Source organism: Mus musculus, chromosome 18 (assembly GCF_000001635.26).
Source record: "Mus musculus strain C57BL/6J chromosome 18, GRCm38.p6 C57BL/6J".
In the NCBI taxonomy this organism is placed as follows: Eukaryota; Metazoa; Chordata; class Mammalia; order Rodentia; family Muridae; genus Mus; species Mus musculus.
In genome coordinates this window covers 86,915,663-86,927,156 of record NC_000084.6, presented here as the reverse complement: position 1 = coordinate 86,927,156, position 11,494 = coordinate 86,915,663, and the positions used below count along the sequence as shown (strand labels likewise).

Sequence of the window (11,494 nt, the reverse complement as noted above, 5' to 3'; positions counted from 1 at the left end):
ATAATAATAGAATGGTCCTTTTGTCCTTTTGTTTGTTTTGTTGGTATGGTGATTGAATTATGCTTAGCCCAGGGTGTGGTACTATCAGGAGATGTGGCCTTGTTGGAGGAAGGTTGTCACTGTGGAGGCAGAGCTTTTAGGAAATATATATATTTAAGCTCTGCCCAATATAAGACACAGTAGTCTCTCTTTGCTGTCTTTGAAATGAGAAGCAGAGGCACGTGGATATCACACCTAGGCCAGCTTTTTATTTGTGCCTACTCAGCTATCTCAGGACCAACTTGAAGCTGAAGAAAGAGCAAGATCTCAGAGATCACTTCAGACCTCACAGATCTTCTCCTAAATGGAGCCTCCCTGATAAGAATCCAGGAAAGGCTGGATCACACGCCTGTTAGAGGATTTTGGAGATGGAGGTGATTTCCCAGAAGTCAATGTGGCCCGGTATTTTCTGGATATGGGGTGAAAGAAAAAAATGTGGAATGAACTGGCCATTCAGTTGGATCATGAAGGAGAAATTGAATATGATGCAATTGCTCGACAGGGACTGTCCAAAAATAAGGTCATTTACAGTAAACACACTGACCTGGTCCCACAAGAGGTTATGAATACCAATAATCCAGACCTGCAAAGGCCTAATGAAGAGACCATTAAAGAAATCACAGAGAAGATAAGAGTGACCTTACAGAAGATAATATCAATGAAGGTTGCTGTGGCCATGACAACTCATATAGCTGCTCAGTATATCCACTACACTCCATCTCAGCAAGGAGAAGCATTCAATTCTGGAGCTAAACAGGGTTATTCCGATGGTAGAAATGCAGAAAGACCCAGTGGAGCCTCCAAGGTTTAAGATTCATAAGAAAATTCCTCAAGGACCACCTTCTCCTCTGGCACCTATAATGCACTCTCCTACACAGAAGCAGATTGCTAAAGAACAGCAGGAGTGGAAGATCCTGCCTTGTATATCCAACTGGAAGAACGCGTACAATTCCATTGGATAAACGGGTGGCTGCTGGTGGAGGAGGGCTGCAGCCTATACATATAAATGAAAAATTTACCCAACAGGCTGAAGCACTATACCTTGCTGAGCTCATCCAGGTGTGGAAATACAAGCCCAATTGGAGAAAAAGATGGCTCAAAAAGCAAAGGAGAAACACGAAGAGAAACTTAGAGAAATGACCCAGAAAGCCAGTGGGGAGGCCTGGCAAGGTAGAGTGTGGTGGTGGGGAGTGCGGACATCCTCTTGGAGACAAGAGGGAGGAGGAATGGGATGAGGAGCCATTGAAGGGGGAATCAGGAGTGGCATAAAGTTTGGACTGTAATAAAACAATATTAAAGATAATAAAAAGGAAAAGAAAAAAATTCATGACTTTGCTTTCTTATATGCTAAGCTAATGCCCAGGTTTTTGTGAATGTGTTTGCCGCTGGCTGTCTGGACTTCTGGAAATCCTATTTTTCTATAAGCATGTATCCATTAGACTTAACATTTTGGTTCCTCTTTTATGTTAGTCATGACAAAGTCACTGATGAAAAATGGATGTAGTGGCTATTCCTGGTTGTCAACTTGACTATATCTGAAATAAACTACAATCCAGAATTGGAAAGCTCTCCTGTGTCTGGGAGATGCAAGTTTCTGACCTGGATCTTGGCATGGAGATCTTGAGTCATAGAGGCTATGAGTCCCAGGAGACTAAGGCAAGGAGACTCTGAGTTCAAGGTCATCTGGATCAAAGCAAATTCGTTAATCTGTGGCATGCACCTTTAATCTGGGCCACGCCTTCTGCTGAAGACCTGAATAAGGACATTGGAAGGAGGAAGATTCTGTTTTCACCTGCTTGCCCTGTAGGATTGAGCAACTGCTAGATCCTTGGACTTCCATTCACAGCTGCTGCTGACCATTGTTGGAGATTTGGACTACAAACTGTAAGTCATCGACAAATTCCCTTACTATATAGAGACCACCCTTATGTTCTGACACTCTAGAGATCCCTGACTAATACAAGTGCCTTGCTCAACACTCATTATAGAAGCAGATTCTTTTTTATTTTTTAATTTTTTTAATTGGGTATTTTCCTTATTTACATTTCCAATGTATAAGAATTAACATAAACACCACAGGTGAACACTATGCAGAGAATAAGTGTTTGGAGCACTCAGACCTAAATAGGATGCCTTCATCAAACATGAAACATGCCCTCAGGGTTCAAGTTTATATGCAGAGGAGAAGGTAGGCAGTTTGTAAGGTCCGAAGGTAATGGATGACACTAAGGAAATAGTGTCTTCCTAACACAAAAGACCTAGATTCAGAGACTGTATGTGACAGCATACATGAGACCAACAAAAAATTCAACCAAAACAAAAATCCCAACAATGAGAAGGAAAAGTAGACACAATATCACACCCCTAACAATGAAGATGATTGTAGCTGATACCTACCAGCAAAGGGAAAAGTGTTTTCAGTTTTCTCTCATTAAGGGCCAGAGGTGTGTCAACTACACAACAGGGCAGGTGCCATGCCCAGGAATAGTTTGGCAACACAAATAAACTCAATGTATTTTATTGACTTAAGTTTTGTATTCTTTTTCATCATGTTGGTCTTTGACTTGCTTGGTGATTTTCGTGTGTGTGTGTGTGTGTGTGTGTGTGTGTGTGTATGTGTGTGTGTGTGTGTGTGTTTTCTTCAAAGAGGGAGGCCTAATGTTGGGTGGGCAAGAAGGTGGAAAGGTTCAGAGGGAGCTGAAGGTGGAAAACAACATGATCAAAATATTTATTCATAGAAAGAACTAAGTTTAAAACACATTAAAATTTGATCTTTGTTCTAATTTTAAGTGTACTGGCAATAATCTGCATGGCAATGGGAGCAAATACTTTAAAATGTTTTAATAACAAAATTATTAAGATACTTTAATAATTTCCCTGGATAACATCATCTATGGTTTCCCATCCCAATAAGATTACACAACACTCCCCATACTAAATATGATGTTCACTTTTCTTGCTATTTCACTGCTAATATACCTTCACAATGCTGTCTAGACAACAAAATACCATGAAGTCTTTATAACTACTGACACTATGTAACTCCCTTAGAGAGTCTTACGTTGAGGAAAGTGACAGTAGCACCATGCATTCAGCATTTGTCGATGATGTAAATACCTGCTAAAATTTTAAAACCCTTGTTCCACCAAAATATTTGTTTTCATTTGAAGAAGACAAATCACTTCCCCTTTGAGGACTGTCACATGAGCACATTGCCCCAATGATGGATAACAATTATGAGCTCCTCCTACCTTGTTCAGCAAACTGCTATCTTGTCAATTATAGGCTAATGATCTGTAGTTTAGTTGGTCGTCAGTACTTAATCAAAGACCATTTGATATGGGGGTACCAAGATCTTGTTTCTTGGTCCAAGAATTGTTCTAAATGTGTGCTGTAATTTCTGGAACCCATTTCCTCATTGGATTATACAGAAGCAAGTTTTCAGTTAAGAGCCCACTTTTCCCTGTCTTTCTTTCATTACCTTGTCATGCATCCTTCCCTTTAGCAAGAGTCTTCATTATTAAATTCTGCATTCAGAGAATATTGATTAATGAATGTCTTAGGATTTTTACAGCTGTGATAAAACACCAAAAACAAAATCAAATTATGGATGAAAGTATTTTGCTTACACTTCAGGTAGTAGACCATCAATGAGAAAAGTTGTGATGGGTACTCAAGTGAGACCTGGAGAAAGGGACTTAAGCAGAAGCCATGAATGGGTGCTGCTTACTGGATTGTTTACCATGGCTTGCTCATTCTGCTGTCTTTTACACTATAGGATATCATACACAGGGATAGCAGTACCCACAATGTGCTAGACCTTCTTCAGTCAATAACTAAGAATATGCACTACAAAATTGCTAAAGACAGACCTTATGGTGTCATTTTCTAAAGCCAGAGTTTCCTACTCAACTCTCATTTTCTGGTATCAAGTTGGCATGTAATTAGCCAGAAAACTTACTCCTTGTCAACTTGACACACCAATGTAACACTATTAAACAATAACCTTTACTTTTTAGTTCATTTCTAAGATTGCATATTAATATCCCAATATAAACATACTATAATTTTAAAAGTTTTACAGTCTTTAAAGTTCAATATTTAAAAAAAGCAGTCTCTTTACAATATACAATCTGTTTGAAAATTTAAATCTTTCTAAAACTACAAAGTCTTTCTAAATGTGAGATTCCCGAAAGAAAAATAAAACTTAAATACTTTATAATTTCAAAAAAGGAACAAGGACACAGTTACAATCAAAATAGAGCAAACTAAAGTCCAAAAGTATAAAATTTACCAGCAAGGCTTGAGAAGATCCTGGGGTGCATGATCCCCTATGGTCCAAGGGGATTCTCACAACACATAGCACATATCATACGTTAGGCTAGCTTCATGCCACAGCCACTGTCACCCTTACTGGTCATCATTAGTACCTTTATCAATAACTCTCCCAAGCTCTCCTCAGGGACTCTAATGTTACCACACATGCCAAGCCTCTCTCAAAATAACTTATGAGATACCTTCAACTCAGAATCTGTGTTGCTGGTGGGCTGGAGATGAATAATTCGAAGAGACTCTAACCACTAACGTTTGCTTGACTGGGGGAATCAAAATCATCTGAGAAGTCTTACCTTGGGGTTTGCACACAGAAAATGCATCCAGATGGAGCCAAGGCTATATATCATGATGCCTGCTGAACTTTTTAGTGCAAGAGTATCTCATGTTATTGGTTTTGAATTTGTGAATGGTCATAGAAAGATTGACACATCTGAGGGTTGGCACACTGAAAGATCAAGACAAACCACTGGTGAAGGTATTCCTTCAGTATCAGTGTCAAGCCTCTACTTTTCTCTGTCACATCAATACTCCACTCCTGGTACTAATTTCTGTTGTAGCTAAAGTTTCTCTTCCTGTAATAACAGGAATAGACAAAAGCAAAGTTTTATAGTACAGAGTCTCTTGCACAAGAACATGTAGGTAGTGGTCAATCACTGAAGTTAGGGCAAAAACTCAAACAGGGCAGGAACCTAGATCAGGAGCTGCTGAAGAGGCCATGGAGGAGCTCTTAGCATTATTATGTATACATATATGTTGTTTTGAATAGGAATGACTTACATGGCTTCATGTTTGATTATTTCGTCCTCATTTGGTTGAACTCTCTAGGAAGGTTTAGGAAGTATGACCTTTGGGTGGAGTTGTTTTATGTAGGTAGACACTGAACTTTCAAAAATATGAAGCTGTAGACACTGTGTTTTCTGCCTCCTATTTGTGGATCAAGCTGTGAATTCTCAGCTCTCCCTGACACCATGCTTTATTTCTGTCTCGGTACTGTCTCTCCAATAAGTCAGATTAAACATTGTCCTTTATAAACTGCCTTTGCAACAATGCTTTGTTGCTGCAAGAGAAAAGTAACTAATACAACAACCCAGAAGCACCTGCTTTCAAGGATGCCCCCACCCACATTAGATCGAACCTTCTTATACCAGTCACTAAATAATATAATCCCCTAAGACTAACCTATAGGTAAGTCTTATGGATGCATTTCCAAATTGAAATTCTCCCTTTTTAATGGATACTCAAGCTTTTATCAAGTTGACAGAAAACAAACCAGGACAATAACTAGACTAGTTAATTTGCTTATGTTCTTCTTTATGAAACACATTATCTTTTTAGAAATTAGAATATACTTTTCTAGCTTACTTCATTGTCTTTGTTAAAATATTACGTACTGAAATGTTCATCTCCTATGTTTTCATTGAAATTAAATTTATCTTTGTCTTAAGGCCTACAAACTATATTATTCTGCTTAGAAGGTTCACAACACTCAACACTATGTGTCCATAATGCACATTGTTTGATAATTTGTGTCTTCCATAAAAATATTGACCACTCTGTGTTGTACAACATATTGTCATCATTGTAACTTCAAAATGCCATGAAAATGTCTTTTTGATAAGTATAATCTAAGTGAATAAAGCAGTAAATGGTTCATATTTATTTTTAGATAGCCAGGAGGAGCAGAACTCCACTAACATGACAATGAGTGCTCATTATTAAGCTGGAATTTTGTGAATTCTCCAGAGGTTCTCATAGATAAGGTCCACTGAGTTAAAGACTAGGTTATGTTCACTGGGAAATCATCATAATTCAATTCTGTCATGAATGAGTTTACTGGATAATTAAATTAGGCATACAGTAATACATGAAAATGGCTATTATCTTTCCTATTTAGATCCTAGGGCAGGCAACAGTATAAAATGATGCACAGGCTCAGTGCATGGTGGGCTATTGTCTAAGGATAAACACAGAATGTTTTTATAAGTTTAAATTATGCTGAGATTAATATTAAGAGAAATGCCAACAGTGTAGCATGTTTATGGATCTATGAGAAGGTGCTAGAATTGGGGACATCTTAGAGCCCAGGGCTGGAGAAGATACTTGAATAAAAGTTTCTAATTAGACAAGAAATTAAAGATATTGAAATAAGAAGTCAAAATATTATGACACATAGATATTAAATGTTCAGGTTATTTCCATAACTCAATATTACACATGAGGCAATACTAGGAAAGTGTCAATGAGGCAGACTTTAAAATGGACATATTTTGAACAAGTTAAAATATTTTGGTTTTTCTCTGATAGTTTGGAGGAAAATGAAAGGCTTTTCCTAACAGTTGTAATGGTCCTCTATACTGAACTGACAAATTCAGTTTCAGTGAGGAAAGGGGTGTGGGGTATAGTTTTAAAAGGAATTAAAAGAAAATAATTGCTGTCTTATTTACTTTTCTATTAATGTGATAAAACATCAGGACCAAAAACACTTACAAAAGGAAACATTTAATTAGGTTGACATTTTTAGAGCAGGAGAGTCCAGGACTATCATGATGGAGAGAATCATAGCAGGTAGTCATGGTGCTGGAGCAGTAGCTGAGAGCTGACATCTTGGGACACAACTACAGGCAAAGAGAGAATGACAATTTATCAAAGAACATACTAAGTTTGTCTGACAGTTTGAGTGGCTTAGAGGTCATAGTAGCAGAACAGTCATGGTAGTGAAAATAACCATGAGCTCACATTTCCAGCACCAATTAGGAGAGCACACTAAGAATAGCTACAGTTTCGTTAAAATTCAAAATCTACCCACAGGGCCACACCTCCTCCAACAAGGCCTTACCTCTTAATATTCCCTACACAGTTCTACCAACTGGTAACCATGTTTTCAGATATTGCAGCCTATGTAGACTATTCTCTTTCAAATTACCGCATTCTACTTCCTGGACCTTATGGCCACAACATGAAGCAAAATACCCAATTTCAAAATTTTCTATAGCCATTCATTCTCAACCCTGTTTATAAGTCCCAAGTCCAAAGTCTTTTCTGAGACTCAAAGCAATATTTTAACTTAGCCTACTGTAAACGCCAATAGCAAATTGCATACTTACAAAATAAAGTGGGACAAAAGGTGTATTACCATTCCAAAAGGGAGAAATCAAGACAGAGTGAGGAAACATTGGGCCAAATCAAGTTCAAAATTCACAAGGGCAAAAGGTCCACCTGCAAATTCCGTAAATATCTGATGTTAGAGGACTTAGATATCTCTTCCCTTTTGGCTTTGCTGTTTACAACAGGTTTATATCTCTTAGGGTGTTGCATTAACAGCTATCTCATGACACTGGCACCTATAACATCCTGGGATTCCCCAATACAAATCATGCTTCAACTTTACAATTTCACACAATGACGGCTCAGGACTTATTGTCACATCTACATCTTTATGAGGTACGGCCTTGCAACACATTGCTTTAGGGGAAGTCTTGTAACCTCAAAGGCAAGCCCCAGGGTTACCTCTCCCATAATAAGTCCAGGCTTCATAATCTTTCTCAAATAGTTCCACCAATTGGATAGCAAGAACTCAGAGATATGAGTCTCTGAGACTAACTCAAATCACTCAATTTCTTCTATGTATTTCAGATAAATATTTCAGGCCTAACTAAAAGTACCCATGAGATGCAGGATGAAGAATTAATTAAATAATAATTTTAAATTATGTTGATGTATTTAAAAATGCATATTGATGGAGGATAGTGAATACCACATATGGTTAAGTAAATTCAAGTATTCTACTCTTTAATAAAAATGCAATATGATAAAAATGCTTTAAAAATTAAGAAAATTCAGCGAGTTACTATAATTATACACATTCTTTTGTTTGGCCAGTCTTGCTACATGCATGCAAGGTAAGTGATTGTAAATTTTTATCACCAAGTTTCCAAAAATATAATATTATCATTCTACTCTGGCAACCTAACTCTCTGATCTTAGTTTTATCTTAAGATGGTGGTCTTTTAGACTTAATTATGAAAAGATTCTTTATTGGTATATTTGACAGCATGATGAAAGTTTCAATCCTGGATCATTCATTTTTCACACATGTACCTGTCCAGAAATGCAGTATTTTAATCATATACCTCCACATTCTCTTTGCTTCTCATTACGGAGGACACTGAAACAGATGAGAATTACCCCTTTTTTTCTCATCTAATGTGGTGCCTGCAGTGATAAGAATGTGAGGCTCTGGTATATTAATTATGAACAAATTACAAGCAAATGAAAAATTAAAGAGATACTTAACATGACAAACATAAAACCTAATTTTCTGATCTCCCAAACACATTAGTATACTGACTGTAAGTTTATCAAATAGATTTCTAACCCAGCTCATGCTGTGAATCATTACATCTAGAAATATTTGTTTTTATTATTTTTATGTATATGTATGTGATTGCATTTGTATGAATATATACCAAGTGGGAGTGTCCATACAGAATGGAAGAGGTTTGTCCTAGGGTTCTCTAGAGTCACAGAACTTAAGGGATGTCTCTCTAAATACTAAGGAAATTTATTGTAATGACTTACATTCTGTAGTCCAACTAACCCAACAGTGGGCAGCTGTGAATTGGAAGTACAAGAATCTACTAGTTGCTCAGTCCCACAAGGCTAGTTGTTTAAGCTGTTCTTCTCTTGAAGTAGATTTCAACAGACTTACTAGCAAGTGAGTGCAAGCAGTCAAAGAAAAGTGAATCTTCCTTTTCCAGAAGAACTTATGACTCAAATTAAAGGTGTGATCCACCACAACTGGATCTAAACCTTGCATTGTCCCAGGTTGACCTTGAATTTAGAGATCTGCTTGCCTCAGACACGTGGAATTAAAGGCATCTATTACCTTCCCTGGGCCTCTAGATCTCCATGTCAAAATCCAGGTTAACAACCTCTCTTCCAGCCTCAAGATATAGATCAAAGGAGTGCCAGCCATTTCTGGATTGTAGTTCATTCCAGATATAATCAAGTTGACAGCGAGTAATAGCCATCACAAGGTTGTTGGATCCTCTGGCACTGGAGTTATAGGTAGATGGATTTGAGCTGTCAGATATGGCAGCAAGCAACAAAACTTGGATCCTCTGGAAGACTAGCAAGAACTCTTAACTTCTGACCCATTTATCGAGACCCATGAAATCAGTTCTTCTAAATTAATTTTCCTGGTAGTCACATGCCCATCTTTGGTAAAGTTTCTAAATCAGATATATTTTGTCAACTTTGTTTTTAATGCCAGCACCTGTAAGTAAAAATATGCATACAAGGCTAAATTTTTAAAATTTTATTTTCCAAACAAGTAACCTCATCAAGTTTATTGGCTTTGATGTTTTCATTCACAAGTTATACTTCCATAGATAGCATAAAAGAAAGAAAATCCAAACATCAGTGTGTATGAACTATATAAGCACAGGAACTATTTATTTTATCAAATAATTTGTCTTTCACCATTGCACATATGTGTATGTATATATATATATATGTATGTATGTATGTATATATATGGAGAGAGAGAGAGAAATATTCTTAACAAAGTTTAAACCTTGTCACTTGCAGAATGTTCATATTTATAAACAAATAAAATTACTCCTCAAATTATAACATAAAGGAACAGATAACTAAGACTCCCTATAGCACCTTCAGAACTTAAAAATAGCTTAGGTCATGGAGTAAAGGTGCTTGCAGAGTTGCAGTGACATGACTAATATAAAGCCTTATTTTCCTGACTCCCTTCTTGCATCTGCTTAGACATTTCTCACTTCTTTACATCAACAGCAGTCTCCTTGGCAACACATTTGGGATTGTCTGTGACACTGTCCATGGTCCAGTTGAATTAACTAAAATCATTAATTTTTATACCAACTAAAATGCAATAAAGTAGTGTATAAAGACATAAATATAAATGAATTGTGTTGTGTTTGCATTACCTACTATGTTTTACCAAAATAGATGTTGTAAAGTTACTTTGACACTTTTCTAAGACAGTTTTAATTTTGGCCTCCATGGCCTTTTGCTTTGAAAATATAGCCCACCCCTGAGCTTTGTCACTAGAAGTCTTTCTGAGGTGTTAGCACATTCTTGGTTTTCTGTCAAAAATAAAGGATTAATAGTCTCTGTCAACTTAGAAGCATGGTGGTCTATAACTTTCTTATGTGGATTATTACAGCAGAAAGAAATTTGATGGGACTCCAGTTAGTTGTTGTTGAAAGAAGAGGACCCATTTCTCATGTCTTTGTGGTTGTTGGTAACATCACCACTGACATCATAAACTCTTTCTCTAGGACCTCATTGAAACAAAGCAGGTAGCCCATGAGATGTGAGACTATGGCATGTCAGGGAGAAGATGGTGAAATAATACCAAAGCCACTGTGTTATAACCTAGCATGAAGTTTGGTAGACAGTAAATAAATAAGAGTTGTATTTAAGGAGGTGGGATTATATTGAGGGTGGGTTTTGTGCACGCAGTGGGGGATTGTGGGAAATCATGAAGTCTGACTCCACATAATACATGTATTTCAGTCTGTATCTTTGGCTACTTAATTTCTCATGTTGCTAAGGGACAGAGTAAGGGCACTTTCGATATCTTTAAATGCCAGTGCCAACTTTAAGAAGAGTTTAATGAGACAGAAAGAGTCTTTGAGAAAATCAATTCTATGTCCTTACTGACAGTGAGCTGAACAATGTTTTAGGTAAATAGTGAAGTGGCAGATTTCCATTCCGTCAGTATTTTGAGTTTTCTGTAAAAAGCTGAATAATTATGTAATTTTGGATGACTAATTGATTTGATCTTATTGGAGAAAGATCAGAAAATACAGTGTTTTACTGAAAATGTCTGTCAGAGAATAGCTAGTCAATATAATTAGATCATGTGAAGGAGTCTTTATTTAAAAAATAATACTGTGAGCTAAGTATGAAAGTGCGATTATTATTCTATCAGTAATACAATTTAAGAGATGCACATAGGATCAACTAGGTATGGCATGGCATAAGATAGCTTTTTTTTTTTTTGCTTAAAGGTATGTTTCTTATAACACAGAATCTTAATTTATGCATTTTGAACAATCTATGATCAAAGTAGGAATCATAC

At 36.8% G+C, this 11,494-nt stretch overlaps 1 pseudogene; it reads left to right on the top strand.

Annotated features, from left to right (window-relative positions):
* Gm5971 (predicted gene 5971) lies at nucleotides 208–1,207 on the top strand (annotated as a pseudogene).